Source organism: Palaemon carinicauda, unplaced genomic scaffold (genome assembly GCF_036898095.1).
Source record: "Palaemon carinicauda isolate YSFRI2023 unplaced genomic scaffold, ASM3689809v2 scaffold158, whole genome shotgun sequence".
Classification (NCBI taxonomy): domain Eukaryota; kingdom Metazoa; phylum Arthropoda; class Malacostraca; order Decapoda; family Palaemonidae; genus Palaemon; species Palaemon carinicauda.
In genome coordinates, this window is record NW_027169125.1 from 192,996 (window position 1) to 215,000 (window position 22,005).

The 22,005-nt window shown below is 41.7% G+C and overlaps 1 long non-coding RNA gene across 3 annotated transcripts in view; it reads right to left on the bottom strand.

The window, feature by feature from the left end:
- LOC137635666 (uncharacterized) overlaps positions 1 to 22,005 on the bottom strand; it is a 62,733-nt gene that overhangs the window by 40,493 nt on the left and 235 nt on the right. For 2 of the 3 annotated variants that reach the window (XR_011042753.1, XR_011042752.1), the window contains exons 1-2: positions 22,000 to 22,005; positions 11,291 to 11,441 (exon numbers count right to left, since the gene is read on the bottom strand). The exon at positions 22,000 to 22,005 is cut by the window's right edge and continues 235 nt beyond it. This is a non-coding gene — a long non-coding RNA (uncharacterized lncRNA). The remainder of the gene's footprint in view (positions 1 to 11,290; positions 11,442 to 21,999) is intronic. The other variant, XR_011042754.1, reaches the window with a different exon arrangement.

Genomic DNA, 22,005 nt, shown 5'->3' on the forward strand with positions numbered 1-22,005 from the left:
AACGGGAGTGGTAGCAAGCTACCCCACCCCTACCCCCACCTATTTAGTGGTGTGGGTAGTTAACCCTCGGTAAATTTTAATGGCTCCTCATTTCAGCTTTGCCGAAAGTATAACCCCTAATAAATAGCGTGGTTTGTATTCCAGTTACGGAACAACTATAGGTCTACACTGGGCAACGACCACAGTACGAATGGCGACCTTTACCCTGTCCTTACCAGGCCTGACACGGCCTTCTTCTTGGTGCATTGTGGGTCAAAGACGGTGGAAGGTTGCTTTGCGCAGGGAACATACCCTGGGGGCATGTTACCGCCCTGAGGCTTTACGCCTTTTCCTTGGGAAGCAGTCCTGGTTGGGTGAAAAATTTTCTGGTCGCAAGTTGAAACTAGAGTAACTCCTGAGAGAGTAGTCAGTGGTTACAATGCATTGGAACACAAGGTACTGCATATACCTACACATCCTGACCTCGAAGGTGGAGAATCCATTTTAAACTTCTTTCGCTTACCAGACCTCACCCACTGGGAGGGCGACCACTCACGATACACACGAGGAGATTCCTTCGAACACGAGTGACCTCGGCACGAGGAGATTCCTTCGAACACGAGTGACCTCGGCACGAACGGCAGAGACTGTGAGGATGTCTCCTCCGAGGACATGAAGGTGCTGCAATGGCGCCCTTCACGGCCTGGACAAAGTGGCATGGTTAGACCTCACAGGTAGTCACACCTCAAACAGAAAAAGATTAAAAAAATTAGTTCCAGCCAGTTTAGGCTAACGGGAGAGTGAGACACGTCTACACTTTACCCAGCTGAAATAAAAAGAGATGGTTATTCACTAGTGCTGGCAGAGGCAGTGGGTAAACACACCCCTGCTAGTTTGTATCTTGCATCGGGACAACTACAGTTATTTTCATAAAACACGTAATAGAAAAAAATCTACTGCTAAAAACAAACCACGTCACTGAAAATGACAAATTCAGATACAATTTGTATTATTCCCTAACTAATACTGACCTGGAGTTATTCATGTAGATTAGCCATTAAAATTTAACTGCGAGGTGGCAACCTTGCCTAAAGTCAGAGTGCTAATCAGCCGATAATAAGTTTTTTCCGGATTAAAACAAAGTTCTGAAATAAAATGTAACAAATTTATTAATTCTAAGGTTTCCTGAAAAAAAAACAAATACTATAGACAAATATTATAAGCTTAGGCCTATTGGATGTCGCAAACACAGGTCACAGTTTAAGTCGCGACCGAAAACTTCCCCCAAATAGTACTTTGTTGTTGTAAAGGTGAACGACCTCGAGAAGAGAAAGACCGTAGTCAAATCTCTGAGAGCCACATTCCCTTCGCACAGAAAACAATACATGAATGAAGAGGGTCCAGGCGATGACGATTCCCCTGTGGCGGCCGAGTTAACGGTTATATGCCGACAGGAAGACCGATGGACCAAAGAGGGAGAAGTCCTTCCCCCACAAAGTGGAACTGTGCTGGCCTTGCTAATGTAGACGTGTCGTTGTCGTATATGTATCACACACTCTGAAAAGGAAACTTATCACATTTCTAAACATATAAATATACATGAACATTAAAAACGTTTTCATATATAGACACAAGTATAAGAGAAAAAAAGTTAAAAGACAAAAATTAATGGCAGTCCAGATTAGGCGAGGAGGGAGAGAGGAAACAACCACTCTCGATCCAAGCCAAAAGTAAAGTGATTAAATCACAGGTGTGAACGGGAGTGGTAGCAAGCTACCCCACCCCTACCCCCACCTATTTAGTGGTGTGGGTAGTTAACCCTCGGTAAATTTTAATGGCTCCTCATTTCAGCTTTGCCGAAAGTATAACCCCTAATAAATAGCGTGGTTTGTATTCCAGTTACGGAACAACTATAGGTCTACACTGGGCAACGACCACAGTACGAATGGCGACCTTTACCCTGTCCTTACCAGGCCTGACACGGCCTTCTTCTTGGTGCATTGTGGGTCAAAGACGGTGGAAGGTTGCTTTGCGCAGGGAACATACCCTGGGGGCATGTTACCGCCCTGAGGCTTTACGCCTTTTCCTTGGGAAGCAGTCCTGGTTGGGTGAAAAATTTTCTGGTCGCAAGTTGAAACTAGAGTAACTCCTGAGAGAGTAGTCAGTGGTTACAATGCATTGGAACACAAGGTACTGCATATACCTACACATCCTGACCTCGAAGGTGGAGAATCCATTTTAAACTTCTTTCGCCTACCAGACCTCACCCACTGGGAGGGCGACCACTCACGATACACACGAGGAGATTCCTTCGAACACGAGTGACCTCGGCACGAGGAGATTCCTTCGAACACGAGTGACCTCGGCACGAACGGCAGAGACTGTGAGGATGTCTCCTCCGAGGACATGAAGGTGCTGCAATGGCGCCCTTCACGGCCTGGACAAAGTGGCATGGTTAGACCTCACAGGTAGTCACACCTCAAACAGAAAAAGATTAAAAAAATTAGTTCCAGCCAGTTTAGGCTAACGGGAGAGTGAGACACGTCTACACTTTACCCAGCTGAAATAAAAAGAGATGGTTATTCACTAGTGCTGGCAGAGGCAGTGGGTAAACACACCCCTGCTAGTTTGTATCTTGCATCGGGACAACTACAGTTATTTTCATAAAACACATAATAGAAAAAAATCTACTGCTAAAAACAAACCACGTCACTGAAAATGACAAATTCAGATACAATTTGTATTATTCCCTAACTAATACTGACCTGGAGTTATTCATGTAGATTAGCCATTAGACTTTAACTGCGAGGTGGCAACCTTGCCTAAAGTCAGAGTGCTAATCAGCCGATAATAAGTTTTTTCCGGATTAAAACAAAGTTCTGAGATAAAATGTAACAAATTTATTAATTCTAAGGTTTCCTGAAAAAAAAACAAATACTATAGACAAATATTATAAGCTTAGGCCTATTGGATGTCGCAAACACAGGTCACAGTTTAAGTCGCGACCGAAAACTTCCCCCAAATAGTACTATGTTGTTGTAAAGGTGAACGACCTCGAGAAGAGAAAGACCGTAGTCAAATCTCTGAGAGCCACATTCCCTTCGCACAGAAAACAATACATGAATGAAGAGGGTCCAGGCGATGACGATTCCCCTGTGGCGGCCGAGTTAACGGTTATATGCCGACAGGAAGACCGATGGACCAAAGAGGGAGAAGTCCTTCCCCCACAAAGTGGAACTGTGCTGGCCTTGCTAATGTAGACGTGTCGTTGTCGTATATGTATCACACACTCTGAAAAGGAAACTTATCACATTTCTAAACATATAAATATACATGAACATTAAAAACGTTTTCATATATAGACACAAGTATAAGAGAAAAAAAGTTAAAAGACAAAAATTAATGGCAGTCCAGATTAGGCGAGGAGGGAGAGAGGAAACAACCACTCTCGATCCAAGCCAAAAGTAAAGTGATTAAATCACAGGTGTGAACGGGAGTGGTAGCAAGCTACCCCACCCCTACCCCCACCTATTTAGTGGTGTGGGTAGTTAACCCTCGGTAAATTTTAATGGCTCCTCATTTCAGCTTTGCCGAAAGTATAACCCCTAATAAATAGCGTGGTTTGTATTCCAGTTACGGAACAACTATAGGTCTACACTGGGCAACGACCACAGTACGAATGGCGACCTTTACCCTGTCCTTACCAGGCCTGACACGGCCTTCTTCTTGGTGCATTGTGGGTCAAAGACGGTGGAAGGTTGCTTTGCGCAGGGAACATACCCTGGGGGCATGTTACCGCCCTGAGGCTTTACGCCTTTTCCTTGGGAAGCAGTCCTGGTTGGGTGAAAAATTTTCTGGTCGCAAGTTGAAACTAGAGTAACTCCTGAGAGAGTAGTCAGTGGTTACAATGCATTGGAACACAAGGTACTGCATATACCTACACATCCTGACCTCGAAGGTGGAGAATCCATTTTAAACTTCTTTCGCCTACCAGACCTCACCCACTGGGAGGGCGACCACTCACGATACACACGAGGAGATTCCTTCGAACACGAGTGACCTCGGCACGAGGAGATTCCTTCGAACACGAGTGACCTCGGCACGAACGGCAGAGACTGTGAGGATGTCTCCTCCGAGGACATGAAGGTGCTGCAATGGCGCCCTTCACGGCCTGGACAAAGTGGCATGGTTAGACCTCACAGGTAGTCACACCTCAAACAGAAAAAGATTAAAAAAATTAGTTCCAGCCAGTTTAGGCTAACGGGAGAGTGAGACACGTCTACACTTTACCCAGCTGAAATAAAAAGAGATGGTTATTCACTAGTGCTGGCAGAGGCAGTGGGTAAACACACCCCTGCTAGTTTGTATCTTGCATCGGGACAACTACAGTTATTTTCATAAAACACGTAATAGAAAAAAATCTACTGCTAAAAACAAACCACGTCACTGAAAATGACAAATTCAGATACAATTTGTATTATTCCCTAACTAATACTGACCTGGAGTTATTCATGTAGATTAGCCATTAGACTTTAACTGCGAGGTGGCAACCTTGCCTAAAGTCAGAGTGCTAATCAGCCGATAATAAGTTTTTTCCGGATTAAAACAAAGTTCTGAAATAAAATGTAACAAATTTATTAATTCTAAGGTTTCCTGAAAAAAAAACAAATACTATAGACAAATATTATAAGCTTAGGCCTATTGGATGTCGCAAACACAGGTCACAGTTTAAGTCGCGACCGAAAACTTCCCCCAAATAGTACTATGTTGTTGTAAAGGTGAACGACCTCGAGAAGAGAAAGACCGTAGTCAAATCTCTGAGAGCCACATTCCCTTCGCACAGAAAACAATACATGAATGAAGAGGGTCCAGGCGATGACGATTCCCCTGTGGCGGCCGAGTTAACGGTTATATGCCGACAGGAAGACCGATGGACCAAAGAGGGAGAAGTCCTTCCCCCACAAAGTGGAACTGTGCTGGCCTTGCTAATGTAGACGTGTCGTTGTCGTATATGTATCACACACTCTGAAAAGGAAACTTATCACATTTCTAAACATATAAATATACATGAACATTAAAAACGTTTTCATATATAGACACAAGTATAAGAGAAAAAAAGTTAAAAGACAAAAATTAATGGCAGTCCAGATTAGGCGAGGAGGGAGAGAGGAAACAACCACTCTCGATCCAAGCCAAAAGTAAAGTGATTAAATCACAGGTGTGAACGGGAGTGGTAGCAAGCTACCCCACCCCTACCCCCACCTATTTAGTGGTGTGGGTAGTTAACCCTCGGTAAATTTTAATGGCTCGTCATTTCAGCTCCGCCGAAAGTATAACCCCTAATAAATAGCGTGGTTTGTATTCCAGTTACGGAACAACTATAGGTCTACACTGGGCAACGACCACAGTACGAATGGCGACCTTTACCCTGTCCTTACCAGGCCTGACACGGCCTTCTTCTTGGTGCATTGTGGGTCAAAGACGGTGGAAGGTTGCTTTGCGCAGGGAACATACCCTGGGGGCATGTTACCGCCCTGAGGCTTTACGCCTTTTCCTTGGAAAGCAGTCCTGGTTGGGTGAAAAATTTTCTGGTCGCAAGTTGAAACTAGAGTAACTCCTGAGAGAGTAGTCAGTGGTTACAATGCATTGGAACACAAGGTACTGCATATACCTACACATCCTGACCTCGAAGGTGGAGAATCCATTTTAAACTTCTTTCGCCTACCAGACCTCACCCACTGGGAGGGCGACCACTCACGATACACACGAGGAGATTCCTTCGAACACGAGTGACCTCGGCACGAACGGCAGAGACTGTGAGGATGTCTCCTCCGAGGACATGAAGGTGCTGCAATGGCGCCCTTCACGGCCTGGACAAAGTGGCATGGTTAGACCTCACAGGTAGTCACACCTCAAACAGAAAAGAGATAAGAAATTAGTTCCAGCCAGTTTAGGCTAACGGGAGAGTGAGACACGTCTACACTTTACCCAGCTGAAATAAAAAGAGACCGGTTATTCACTAGTGCTGGCAGAGGCAGTGGGTAAACACACCCCTGCTAGTTTAGTATGGTTAACTTCAGCGACTCGGGAAATAACAATGCTAGGTTAAAGAGCGGAAACTTTGTATCTTGCATCGGGACAACTACAGTTATGTTCATAAAACACCTACTAGAAAAAAATCTACTGCTAATAACAAACCACGTCACTGAAAATGACAAATTCAGATACAATTTGTATTATTCCTAACTAATACTGACCTGGAGTTATTCATGTGATTAGCCATTAGACTTTAACTGCGAGGTGGCAACCTTGCCTAAAGTCAGAGTGCTAATCAGCCGATAATAAGATTTTTCCGGATTAAAATAAAGTTCTGAAATAAAATGTAACGAATTTATTAATTCTAAGGTTTCCTGAAAAAAAAAAACAAATACTATAGACAAATATTATATGCTTAGGCCTATTGGATGTCGCAAACACAGGTCACAGTTTAAGTCGCGACCGAAAACTTCCCCCAATAGTACTATGTTGTTGTAAAGGTGAACGACCTCGAGAAGAGAAAGACCGTAGTCAAATCTCTGAGAGCCACATTCCCTTCGCACGGAAATCCATGTTTCCCGTAAGAAAAAGGAAAAGGCAATAGATAAATGAAGAGCGTCCAGGCGATGACGATTCCCCTGCGGCGGCCGAGTTAACGGTTATATGCCGACAGGAAGACCGATGGACCAAAGAGGGAGAGGTCCTTCCCCCACGAAGTGGAACTGTGCTGGCCTTGCTAATGTACACGTGTCGTTGTCGTATATGTATCACACACTCTGAAAAGGAAACTTATCGCATTTCTATACACATAAAAATACATAAACATTAAGAATGTTTTCATATATAGACACAAGTATAAGAGAAAAAGAGTTAAGACAAAAATTAATGGCAGTCCAGATTAGGCGAGGAGGGAGAGAGGAAACAACAGCTCTCGATCCAAGCCAAAGGTAAAGTGACTAAATCACAGGTGTGTGAACGGGAGTGGTAGCAAGCTACCCCACCCCTACCCCCACCTATTTAGTGGTGTGGATAGTTAACCCTCGGTAAATTTCAATGGCTCCTCATTTCAGCTCCGCCGAAAGTATAACCCCTAATAAATAGCGTGGTTTGTATTCCAGTTACGGAACAACTTTAGGTCTACACTGGGCAACGACCAGAGTACGAATGGTGACCTTTACCCTGTCCTTACCAGGCCTGACACAGCCTTCTTCTTGGTGCATTGTGGGTCAAAGACGGTGGAAGGTTGCTTTGCGCAGGGAACATACCCTGGGGCATGATACCAGCCTGAGGCTTTACGCCTTTTCCTTGGGAAGCAATCCTGGTTGGGTGAAACATTTTCTGGTCGCAAGTTGAAACTAGAGTAACTCCTGAGAGAGTAGTCAGTGGTTACAATTCATTGGAACACAAGGTACTGCATATACCTACACATCCTGACCTCGAAGGTGGAGAATCCATTTTAAACTTCTTTCGCCTACCAGACCTCACCCATTGGGAGGGCGACCACTCACGATACACACAAGGAGATTCCTTCGAACACGAGTGACCTCGGCACGAACGGCAGAGACTGTGAGGATGTCTCCTCCGAGGACATGAAGGTGCTGCAATGGCGCCCTTCACGGCCTGGACAAAGTGGCATGGTTAGACCTCACAGGTAGTCACACCTCCAACAGAAAAAGAGAAAAGAAATTAGTTCCAGCCAGTTTAGGCTAACGGGAGAGTGAGACACGTCTACACTTTACCCAGCAGAAATAAAAAGAGACGGTTATTCACTAATGCTGGCAGAGGCAGTGGGTAAACACACCCCTGCTAGTTTGTATCTTGCATCGGGACAACTACAGTTATTTTCATAAAACACGTAATAGAAAAAAATCGGTACTGCTAAAAACAAACCACGTCACTGAAAATGACAAATTCAGATACAATTTGTATTATTCCCTAACTAATACTGACCTGGAGTTATTCATGAAGATTAGCCATTAGACTTTAACTGCGAGGTGGCAACCTTGCCTAAAGTCAGAGTGCTAATCAGCCGATAATAAGTTTTTTCCGGATTAAAACAAAGTTCTGAAATAAAATGTAACAAATTTATTAATTCTAAGGTTTCCTGAAAAAAAAAACAAATACTATAGACAAATATTATAAGCTTAGGCCTATTGGATGTCGCAAACACAGGTCACAGTTTAAGTCGCGACCGAAAACTTCCCCCAAATAGTACTATGTTGTTGTAAAGGTGAACGACCTCGAGAAGAGAAAGACCGTAGTCAAATCTCTGAGAGCCACATTCCCTTCGCACAGAAATCCATGTTTCCCGTAAGAAAAAGGAAAAGGCAATAGATAAATGAAGAGCGTCCAGGCGATGACGATTCCCCTGCGGCGGCCGAGTTAACGGTTATATGCCGACAGGAAGACCGATGGACCAAAGAGGGAGAGGTCCTTCCCCAAGAAGTGGAACTGTGCTGGCCTTGCTAATGTACACGTGTCGTTGTCGTATACGTATCACACACTCTGAAAAGGAAACTTATCACATTTCTAAACACATAAATATACATAAACATTAAGAATGTTTTCATATATAGACACAAGTATAAGAGAAAAAAAGTTAAAAGACAAAAATTAATGGCAGTCCAGATTAGGCGAGGAGGGAGAGAGGAAACAACCGCTCTCGATCCAAGCCAAAGGTAAAGTGACTAAATCACAGGTGTGTGAATGGAAGTGGTAGCAAGCTACCCCACACCTACCCCCACTAATTAGTGGTGTGGGTAGTTAACCCTCGGTAAATTTTAATGGCTCGTCATTTCAGCTCCGCCGAAAGTATAACCCCTAATAAAGAGCCTGGTTTGTATTCCAGTTACGGAACAACTTTAGGTCTACACTGGGCAACGACCAGAGTACGAATGGCGACCTTTACCCTGTCCTTACCAGGCCTGACACGGCCTTCTTCTTGGTGCATTGTGGGTCAAAGACGGTGGAAGGTTGCTCTGCGCAGGGAACATACCCTGGGGCATCTTACCGGCCTGAGGCTTTACGCCTTTTCCTTGGAAAGCAGTCCTGGTTGGGTGAAACATTTTCTGGTCGCAAGTTGAAACTAGAGTAACTCCTGAGAGAGCAGTCAGTGGTTACAATGCATTGGAACACAAGGTACTGCATATACCTACACATCCTGACCTCGAAGGTGGAGAATCCATTTTAAACTTCTTTCGCCTACCAGACCTCACCCACTGGGAGGGCGACCACTCATGATACACACTAGGAGATTCCTTCGTACACGAGTGACCTCGGCACGAACGGCAGACTGTGAGGATGTCTCCTCCGAGGACATGAAGGTGCTGCAATGGCGCCCTTCACGGCCTGGACAAAGTGGCATGGTTAGACCTCACAGGTAGTCACACCTCCAACAGAAAAAGAGAAAAGAAATTAGTTCCAGCCAGTTTAGGCTAACGGGAGAGTGAGACACGTCTACACTTTACCCAGCAGAAATAAAAAGAGACTGTTATTCACTAATGCTGGCAGAGGCAGTGGGTAAACACACCCCTGCTAGTTTGTATCTTGCATCAGGACAACTACAGTTATTTTCATAAAACACTTAATAGAAAAAATCTACTGCTAAAAACAAACCACGTCACTGAAAATGACAAATTCAGATACAATTTGTATTATTCCCTAACTGATACTGACCTGGAGTTATTCATGTAGATTAGCCATTAGACTTTAACTGCGAGGTGGCAACCTTGCCTAAAGTCAGAGTGCTAATCAGCCGATAATAAGTTTTTTCCGGATTAAAACAAAGTTCTGAAATAAAATGTAACAAATTTATTAATTCTAAGGTTTCCTGAAAAAAAAAACAAATACTATAGACAAATATTATAAGCTTAGGCCTATTGGATGTCGCAAACACAGGTCACAGTTTAAGTCGCGACCAAAAACTTCCCCCAAATAGTACTATGTTGTTGTAAAGGTGAACGACCTCGAGAAGAGAAAGACCGTAGTCAAATCTCTGAGAGCCACATTCCCTTCGCACAGAAATCCATGTTTCCCGTAAGAAAAAGGAAAAGGCAATAGATGAATGAAGAGCGTCCAGGCGATGACGATTCCCCTGCGGCGGCCGAGTTAACGGTTATATGCCGACAGGAAGACCGATGGACCAAAGAGGGAGAGGTCCTTCCCCAAGAAGTGGAACTGTGCTGGCCTTGCTAATGTACACGTGTCGTTGTCGTATACGTATCACACACTATGAAAAGGAAACTTATCACATTTCTTACACAAATATACACAAACTTTAAGAATGTTCATATACAGTATATACACAAGTATAAAAAAAAAAAAAAAAAAAAAAAAAAAAAAAAAAAAAAAAAAAAAAAAAAAAAAAGAGTTAAAAAACAAAAATTAATGGCAGTTCAGAATAGGCAAGGAGGGAGAGAGGAAACAACCACTCTCGATCCAAGCCAAAAGTAAAGTGACTAAATCACAGGTGTGTGAACGGGAGTGGTAGCAAGCTACCCCCCCCCCCCCCCCCAACTAGCGGTGCGGGTAGTTAACCCTCGCTAGATTTTTATGGCTCGTCATTTCAGCTCCATCGAAAGTATAACCTATTAAGAGCATGGTTTGTATTCCAGTTACAGAACAACTATGATTTATTCGCTTGAATGTCAACGACGGGCCCAACAAAGTGCAATTAAGTCTTGGCAATAGTTTACTGTACCAAGTAATGAGACAAACATTTAATCAACATTTGTTATAAAGAGATTCTTAAATCCTTTTCAGTATTTACATTGGCTAGAACATTGTAATGACAGTGTCTATTAATTGCTGTTTCACCAATATTAAACTAGAATTAAATGTGAATGACAAGGCTACTACCAGAATGTTTGGTACTGAAAAAAAACTTCTGAGACCCAATTATTATTGGAGCAATGAAAAATCACACACACTCATGAACAAGTACCAAACAAAACCTTTGATTAAAGGTTAGAGTTTCTAAACACTAAGTTATGCATTTCAGTGTAAAAAAGGGGGGGGGGGGGTTAGGTTAGGCCATATCTTCAATATAAAACGGATATCTTTGTCGACCCGTATCAGACAATCTACAACTGCTCTAAAAATTGATCCTTATGCCCCGATATAATACCGATGGCTATATTTACTTCAAGAGTAATTTCAAGAAAAGTCTCATTTAATAAAAAAAAATTATATAATACTTTATCCAAATACTGAGCACCCTGTAAGAGAAAAAAATCTGGGTAAATACACGACACTAATTTCTAGTCAAATACCATACCATAATTTTTTCCACACTTCCTTTTTTTCTCTTTTGCGTTTCCAATTATGATTGGGGCACACCAACCGATTACGAGCTTTGTGGGGGACCCCGGTGGGAAACCAGAGGTTCTTGGGTGTGAGAAATGTACCATGTACCAAAAACCTGAAAACTATAACAGTTATTAAACAATTCTTATTTTTTTTTGTTTTGTTTTATGATATTAAAGTACCTGTATTGATTAGAACATCAGAATAACAAAGTCTATTATTTGCTGTGTCCTTACTATGAAACCAGAACTAAATGTGAATGGCAAGGCTACTCCCACAATGTTTGGTACTGAATAAATTTGTTCTGGGGAGAAAATCTCAAACAGTAAGGAGAAACACATACAATACTTCATTCGAATACAACCTATAAGAGAAAAAAATCTGGGTAAATATAGGACACTTTAATTTCTAGCTAAATACCAAACTATATACTTTTTCCCCTCGCTCCATTCTTTTTTTTCTTTTGCATTTCCAACCGTGATTGGGGCACACCTCTCTATTATAAGCATTATGGGGGACCCCAGTGGGGAAACCAGGGTTTCTGGGTGTGAGAAATTTCCAAAACGAGTGATTTGCAGCAATAATAGTCATATATGCATAATAAACAAGATAATCAGTTGGATATGTGGCTGTAACCAGTTGGAGAATATATGGTTTACGCAAGTGGCTAGAAATTAGAACATTATCATCTGGTTCACTTACAATCCTTCTATTGGTTTTTGATAAACCTTGACATGCTGCGCTTGCAAAATTATGCATACCCAGTAACTCCTAACCAGTCTCCCAAAAATTAAACAATGAAATTATATTTAGAAACAAACTTCTTATATTAATCGAATGATATGCAAGTTATTGTACCTCAGTCCCCAATAAACAGAACTAGGGGTCTAGCTTGGCTAATAATAATGATAACCAGAAGGGCACTTAGTAAAGTGCAGACCTCCGCTGCGGAAGCTCATATCTCGACCTCTTGCTCCATCTTGACCTAGACCTTTGACCTTAACATGTATTAATTCGTGTGGATTTTCAGACACTTTTTATGAACCAAGTTTGAAGCCTCTGTGACACTGATAACCAAACTTACAGCTAATTACGTAAATTGGACATTCTACCAGAATTTAATCATTTCTGGCTTTCTACATAACAGTTGATCCCTGCAGGTTTCATAACTACACGATTAACCTTGTGGCCAGGAAGCTGTTCACAAACAAACGCACAAACGGGGGTAAGACTGCAAGACGTAACCTCCGTCCAACTTCGTTGGCGGGGTAAAAATACCAAACTAGCCATTTTGCTAGTAAGTATTATAAATAAATCAAAATCTGTAAGTGCAAATTGTTCGGCCACCAGACCAGCTCACAGAAAATGGGAATCCTTCCTAACCGTATCCATCATCTAACACACTTAAAACCATATGTTTATAGTGGTACACTCACTTGACACTTATCGATTCAGTTCTTTGCTCATTTTTAGGGTTGGAGTGGCCTATTAGGTAACGTCATTGACTGGTGATCGCTAGACTGGAGTTCAAGTCCCGCTCAAACTCGCTAGTTCCTTCTGTAGCTGCAACCTTACCATCCTTGTGAGCATAGTTGGGGGAGCCCACAGGTCCACCTGCTGAGGCATCAACATCCACTGCCTGGCCCTCCCTGGTATAGTAAGTCTCTAGGGCAATGCCCCCGTCCCTTGCCTCGGCCATTCATGAGCGCCCTTTAAAACCTGGGTAAGTGAGTCTCTCGGGCAATGCCCCCGTCCCTTGCCTCGGCCATTCATGAGCGACCTTTAAAACCTGGGTAAGTCAGTCTCTCGGGCAATGCCCCCGTCCCCTGCCTCGGCCATTCATGAGCGACCTTTAAAACCTGGGTAAGTCAGTCTCTCGGGCAATGCCCCCGTCCCCTGCCTCGGCCATTCATGAGCGACCTTTAAAACCTGCGTAAGTCAGTCTCTCGGGCAATGCCCCCGTCCCCTGCCTCGGCCATTCATGAGCGACCTTTAAAACCTGCGTAAGTCAGTCTCTCGGGCAATGCCCCCGTCCCCTGCCTCGGCCATTCATGAGCGACCTTTAAAACCTGCGTAAGTCAGTCTCTCGGGCAATGCCCCCGTCCCCTGCCTCGGCCATTCATGAGCGACCTTTAAAACCTGCGTAAGTCAGTCTCTCGGGCAATGCCCCCGTCCCCTGCCTCGGCCATTCATGAGCGACCTTTAAAACCTGCGTAAGTCAGTCTCTCGGGCAATGCCCCCGTCCCCTGCCTCGGCCATTCATGAGCGACCTTTAAAACCTGCGTAAGTCAGTCTCTCGGGCAATGCCCCCGTCCCCTGCCTCGGCCATACATGAGCGACCTTTAAAACCTGCGTAAGTCAGTCTCTCGGGCAATGCCCCCGTCCCCTGCCTCGGCCATTCATGAGCGACCTTTAAAACCTGCGTAAGTCAGTCTCTCGGGCAATGCCCCCGTCCCCTGCCTCGGCCATACATGAGCGACCTTTAAAACCTGCGTAAGTCAGTCTCTCGGGCAATGCCCCCGTCCCCTGCCTCGGCCATTCATGAGCGACCTTTAAAACCTGCGTAAGTCAGTCTCTCGGGCAATGCCCCCGTCCCCTGCCTCGGCCATACATGAGCGACCTTTAAAACCTGCGTAAGTCAGTCTCTCGGGCAATGCCACCGTCCCCTGCCTCCGCCATTCATGAGCGACCTTTAAACCTGGCTCGCCTCACTCGCTATCTACCATCTCCTTGCTCGCTGTACTGGCAAATGATAAGCGCCTCACTCCACACATTAGCCAAGAGGCCACGTATTGTAGCCAACAAATCTTCTGTTACTAAACCACCTATACTAACCGATTTCAGTTCATAATTTGGTTTTATTATAGTTTATTACAGGTTACAGTAACCTAGGGGGAAAACTACTTCTTTCTATAGAAAAAGGTATGTTCTCTTTGAAAATGACACTCGGTCCTGTCGGAAATGAAGTTTCAGAAATATATATATATATATATATCTATATCCGCCAATAATGGGGGACCCCCAGTGGGAACTCGAGGTTTCGGGTGGAGAAAACATACAGGGGAAACGGTATATAATGGTAAAACAGGCTTTTTCTTCTCTATACATTACCTTCTTGAATGTATAATAAACCGATGAAAATATAAGCTAATTATGGACAGTATATCCTATACTGACTATATTTTTCATTTATTTGTTGACATTCTACGGGTCAGGTGTAGTCGGTTTCGTTCATTCATTTGTACATGGCAGTTTTCGATCTTCTACGCATAAACCCCGCCTCCACCAAAAGGATTATTTCTTCTCTTATAACACCTCCCAATTTTCCCAGGTCATTTTACCCACCTCATTCAAGTATTCTACCTCACCCGGTTAATTCAAGTATTTTACTTGATCCAGTACAGCTACACCATTCCTTTTATGTAATACCCACATATACATATTACGTTTGACCCAAGAATTACAAGTTTTATTCTTTTTCTTATAAAATCACCTCATTTTATATTCCCATTAAATATTCATTAAACACTCCATTTCATCTTGCTATTATTCCTTTATACATTTTGTTATTACCTTGTCATGCCCAAACTTCACATTAATACTTACTCTGGACAAGTTTCCCATTCTAGCTCATTCATGTTTACTCTCTAGACTCCGTTGTTTTTCCCTTAACCAATCACGAACCCATACATTGCTTTTCCGTTAACCAATCACGAACCCATACATTGCTTTTCCGTTAACCAATCACGCACCCATACATTGCTTTTCCGTTAACCAATCACGAACCCATACATTGCTTTACCGTTAACCAATCACGAACCCATACATTGCTTTTCCGTTAACCAATCACGAACCCATACATTGCTTTTCCGTTAACCAATCACGAACCCATACATTGCTTTTCCGTTAACCAATCACGAACCCATACATTGCTTTTCCGTTAACCAATCACGAACCCATACATTGCTTTTCCGTTAACCAATCACGAACCCATACATTGCTTTTCCGTTATCCAATCACGAACCCATACATTGCTTTTCCGTTAACCAATCACGAACCCATACATTGCTTTTCCGTTAACCAATCACGAACCCATACATTGCTTTTCCGTTAACCAATCACGAACACATACATTGCTTTTCCGTTAACCAATCACGAACCCATACATTGCTTTTCCGTTAACCAATCACGAACCCATACATTGCTTTTCCGTTAACCAATCACGAACCCATACATGTATGGACAGTTTGCACAGGGGGTTAATATTTCCCGACCCCCTTCCCTTATCTCTTCAAGTGATCTCTCCATACCGTTCTCAACAAATCCCTTTCCGTGGAAACCTTTGACCAAGTCAGGTCTTTGTGAGTTCAAGCGAGGTCTTTTTGCGTATTCTACGATGGAAGTTATAGAAACTTGTAGCGGCTGCAGTATTCCGTACTTAAAAGCATTTCCTAAATTTCATGGCGAATTCTTTGATACGTCATCTAATGTTGAAAACTTTCCTAAATCTCATAATGTAATACCCCAGCGTTTAGTGTTCCAAGCGCCGTTCGTGGCTATAATACGGGAAAGATATTCAAGTCTATTGCTGCAATACTGAAACTAAGATAGCTAAGACAAAGAAGAAACGGCGATGTGGATATACAGTTACTGCCTATAACGGTACATTTTTAGAAAAAAGTCACCTTGCCCCATGGAAGATAATTTTATTTGTTAACCATTTCTTACATAAATATTGGGATCATGATACACTCATGAAGGGTATTGATATATCCCCTAAAACCAGTGTCGATTGGCGAAGTTTCTGTTCGGAGGTTACGGAATACTTTTTCGATAATCAAGAGGCGACTGGTGGTGACGGTATAGTTGGTATAGTTGTTGAAATAGACGAATCCCATTCCGCAAACGCATAATACAACCACGGGAGACCGTTAACCCTTTTACCCCCAAAGGACGTACTGGTATGTTTCACAAAGCTCATCCCTTTATCCCCATGGACGTACCGGTACGTCCTTACAAAAAAACTGCTATTTACATTTTTTTTCATAATTTTGATAATTTTTTGAGAAACTTCAGGCATTTTCCAAGAGAATAAGACCAACCTGCCCTCTCTATGATGAAAATTAAGGCTGTTAGAGCAATTTTAAAAAATTACACTGCAAAATGTGCTTGAAAAAAAATAACTCCCGGGGGTTAAGGGCTGAAAAGTTCCAAATAGTCTGGGGGTAAAAGGGTTAAGTGCCACATAGGTCTTTGGGGGTATTGAACGTGTGTAAGAAATTTCTTAGGGGTGAATGCAGTACGTTGGGACAGGGAAGATAATAATACGGCAGTCTAAGGATACGGCTCCTGGGTTAGGTTAGGTAGAGAACCTTAGGTTCGGTTGGTTAGGTTAGGTAGGAAACACTCGGTTAGGTGATGTTCTTGCGACTGTAAAATGTGGTTTTTATAATCCCTTATAGTTCCCCTCATCCTCTACTAAACATGATGCTGCAACCCTAATTCCTCTAATTCAACAATATATAAAGCCACGTCGTGTAATTATTAGCGATAAGTGGTCTGCCTACAACACACTATCTGAAATAGGTTACCAGCACAAAACTGTAAACCACCTGGAACATTTCGTCGACCCCAAAGACCCAACCGTCCATGGCGAAAATATAGAACGGCTCTGAGGAGAAGTGAAGGAGTGGGTCCATAGACCTGGAATGAAGACTGACTATTTCAGGCTATATTTTTCCAGGTTCTTCTTTGCCCACTACTACCCAGGGCATACCTTATTGCTCCCCATCTTTCTTACTGCCAGTCGCCTGTACCCTCCTCTACCTCCGATACAGCAACGGCCAGGGGACCCCCAAGACCCGCAACCTCCGACGTCAGTCACAAGACCCCGATGACCCACAACTTTCCACGTCCCACTCATAGAAGTTAAGTCATCACACTCATATCGTGATGACCCACAAGCCTCGTCGTCCCGGTCATAAAAGACATTAATTTCTCTAATTTTAATGTGTTAGTTTTACTCTTTTCTGTGTGAGCAGCTCAACATTACCGCTTGCCGGTACATACGAGCTTGATGTTTTGTTTTCTTGCGAGCGAAGCGAGCCAGTGGCGGAACAAGAACCATTATATTTAAGCATTTTAAAAGAAATTATGTTTTCCTCTAATAACGTAATTTGACCGATTTTCACCTTCATTTCAAATGCAACAACAACGGCCAGTTCGGGTACTTGGCGTTCGTCAAACTGTTCTGTTTGTTTGCGGTTGAAATGAAGTTGAAATGAAGGTCAAATTCGGTTAAATCACGTTTTTTGCTGCATGAAAACATATATTTTCTGTTCGGATTGATAACCTGTAGACTTGTAAAACTTTACCCATAATTCTATCTCTTCGTTTTATGAAGCACCTATACTGTAATTAATTCCACTCATTAACAGAAAATGATGGAAATACCTGTATATTGCATCTTAAAACTACTGACGGAAGAAACACGAGTGTGAAACTAACCCCCCCCCCACACAGCTATTGAGGACATGGTAAATTAAGTCAGGTTAGGTCTGACGCCTTATTATTATTACTATTACTTAGCCAAGCTACAACCCTAGTTGGAAATGCAAGATGCTATAAGCCCAAGGGCTCCAATAGGGAAAAAGGTAAAGTTTGGTTCTAGGACATTTGCGTCCCGGACAGTTGTGTCACGGACAATTGCGTCCCCGATATTTGCGTACCTGTATGTGTGTTTTACTGATTCTATAAAGCTTTTCATCCATACTTTTACACTATACTTTTACACAGTAATTTTATTTATACCTTTATCCACCCTGATTATGCATATGTTTTAATAGCATCAAATAATTTAGATTCTTAATTCATACTTTGGCAATAATTATACCTTTACCCATACTGGACACGAAAGGACACACACACACACATATATATATATATATATAGAGACATCAATATTTCATTTGCACGTTTTATAATCTTTAAAAACTTTATAAAATGGAAAATTTTCATATGTATACACTATAAATTTTCTATATGTCTAAAAAGTTTAGGTTATATTTTTTTAATAATGAATTACGATGGCTACTTTTAAGCTCATACCTAAAAGTTATGCATGTTATGAACAATGTCTCGTAAGAATGATAGTCTACTTTCCTTTTTCTGCGCCACAGCTTTTCTACTTTCTCTAGGGCGTCAATTAGTTTCCAAATGGAGGGGTGATGACATATTATATAATTCTGAATTGTGTTATGCCACCCTTCTAAACTATTATCGGACCTCGGCAAGTCATCAGCTGTTCGGTCATGAACATTCCACGATGAAATTGAGAGTTGGTTGAATCCTACGCCCACTCCAACAACTGAGGTTAAACTGCCGTGAATAAAAAAGTGTTCTGCTTCTAGAGAACTCAGGAATTGTTTTCTAAAGGTCTATGTAAATACAAAAGAAAAATCATAGATAAGTACAGTAATTCTAAGTTCTCTACCTCAGTGGTTCTATGACATATATCTTATCTACACTAATTAGTAGTTCTGTAATCGAGCGATAGCATGCATACATACATACATACATACTGTACATACAGACAGACATAAAGAGAGTTAATTCCGTATCTCTTAACAAATATTACCTGGTCACTAAAAACAAGTACAAGTACGCAAATTTCCGGGACGAAAAAGTCCGGGGACGCAATTGTCCGGGAAACAACTGTCCGGGACGCAAATGTCCAGTACGCAATCGTCCTACCACCGTAAAGTTTTACCGTATTACAGGTTCTGATTGCGAACAGAAAATATGTTTTCCTGTAGTAAATAATGTGATTTGACCGAATTTGACCTTCATTTCAACCACAAACCAACAGAACAATTAATTCGACTAACTTTAAGTAGCCGAACTGGTTGCTGTAATTACAGATGAAATGAAGGTGAAAATCGGTTAAATCACATTATTTTCTCCAGGAAAACATTTTCTGTTAAAATGTTTAAATATAAGGTGTCTTTTTATTATATATTTTGTTAAATTGTTTAAATATAATGACTTGTTCAAATTCCGTGTCACTTCACTCACGTATGTACTGTGAACGATAACATTAGCAACGTTACTAATGATACACAGCGTTACCAACGTTACAGTGGCATTGCTAATGTTAGCAATGCTGCAGTAATATTATCATGTGTATTTTAAAGATTTTTTCCATATAACCTTTACATTATATAAAAAAGTACAGAAAGGGTACAGAACTTAACAAACCCACCTAACCTAACCTAGGGGTTCCCAGGTCACACACCCAATATAATGCCGTTCGTTATATATATAGTTAATACGTATCAGTTCACTCACGTTACGATAACGTTAGCACTGTTACGATAACATTACATATAATGGTTCTTGTTTCGCTATTAGCTCACTTCGCTCGCATGAAAATAAAACATCAAGCTCATATGTACTGGCACGCAGTAATATTGAGCTGTGCACGCTAACATTAGCAACGTAAAATATAATGGTTCTTGATCCTCTATTACGAACACAGGAAAATAAAACATCAACCTCGTATGCACTGGCAAGCGGTAATGTCGAGCTTCGCACTCTAACAAAATATAGTAAAACTAACACATTAAAGTTAAAGAAATTAATGACTTGCTTTTATGACCGTGGCGATGTAAATTGTGTGTCACGGGGGTGTTGTGAATGAGTCTGTGGCAACAACTGCTTTACCTTAGTTTAGTACAGCACTTGGAACACTGTAAAAGTTGGTATATTACATTACGAAATTTAAGAAAATTATCAACATTGGAATACACCAAAAAACTTTCAAGTACGGATTACTGAAGTCGTTACTATTTTCTAAAATTTCGATCGTAAAATACACAAAGAGAAGTCAGTTGAACTAACAAAGACCTGACTTAGGCAAAGGTTTCCACGGAAAAGGGTTTGTTGGAAGGTGGGGGTAGGGAAATATTAACCCCCTAACGCAAACTTTACATACGTATGGGTTCGTGATTGGTTAACGGAAAAGCAACGGAGTCTAGAGAGTAATCATGAATGAACAGAATGGGAAACTTGTCCAGAGAAAGCATTTATGTGAAATCTGGGAGTGACAAGGTAATAACAAAATATATAAAAGTAATATATGAAGATAAAATGTTATGTATAATAAAAAAACATTTGACGGGTGTATAAAATGGTGATTTTATAAGGTATCGGATTATAAAACAAGTAACACTGGGGTCAAAGGAAACATGTATACGAGGATATTACATAACTAATCAAATATTAGACTTGAACAGAGCTGGTAGAGACGAAGTTACATTTCACGATTAGAGAAGAAGAAATCCTATAGGTGGAGGAAAAGTCTCTGCACAGGGAGGCAGGGTTTTTGCGCAGAAGGTCGAAACCTAAACCTGCTATGTACAAACGAACGTACTGGAGCGACTAGTAGGATGAGAAAAATTAAATGAAAAACACTGCTAACGGTAGCATGTTACGCTAACATTTGATCTACACCACACGTTGGCAGCTCTGGTTACTGTATTTTTTCACAAGACAGAGCCTTTGCAACGACGGCTCCAAAGTTTATCCAGTTATACTGTTTTGTCTTTTCCTCCGTTTACTATACGTCCAAAAAGGTAATGTATAGAGAAGAAAGGCTTGTTTTAAGTTTATATATCGTTTCCCCAGCATGTTTTCCCCACCCAAAACCCGAGTTCCCACTGGGGTCGCCCATTATCGTAGGGTATAGATATATATATTTCTGAAACTATTCATTTGCAACGGGAACGAGTGTCATTTTCGAAGAACAATTTTTTCAAAAAGAAAACGTAGTTTTTTTTTCCCTAGGTTACATTACCCTGTAATACACTACAATAACACCAAAAACGGAACCAAAGGGTTGTGATGGCCATTGTGGTAACGTCTATGACTAGTGAATGCCTGACTGGAGTTAAAGAGTCCTGCTAAAACTTAGTTTCTTTGGTCGATGCAACCTCATCATCCTTGCGAGCTAAGAATAGGGGGTTTGGCGGAGCCTATAGGTCTATCCGCTGAGTTATCAGCAGCCATTGCCTGGCCCTCCTTGATCCTAGTTTGGGCACATATATATGGTCAGTCTCTAGGGCATTGTCCTGCTTGATAGGGCAATGTCACCGTCCCTTGCCTCTGGCATTCATGAGCAGCCTTCAAACCCACTTTCTACTGATCAACACCAGTCTGCTATACTAAATTTCTATCATTACACAATTACGAAACAGCAGAGTAGGCCTACATATTTCAATTTTAAAGAATACGAAACTAAAAATTAGAGGCCTATTGATACCTTAGAATTTTCAAAAGCACCCAAAAATGCCGGTTAAATAGCATTGACGTTGAAACTGGGGATAACAGAACTAATGGCTCAAGAGATAAGTTTAATATTTGCACAATAATTAATAAAACACTTTTAAAAACTCCGTCAAAGAGAAATGAAATAAACTCAAATCCTAAATTGGGTATTCAAATATCGAGTAGACTGATGGCTGCCGGTTTCCTATCATCTGATAGCCATCTTGGATTCATATTCTGGACCTGAGTTTACGCTATTTTCATACAAATTTCATTAAAATTGCATGGAAACATTACCGGTAATTAGCCAGCTTATCTCTGTTACACTTAAGTTATTTGGAGATGGTCTTTACTTACATTTAA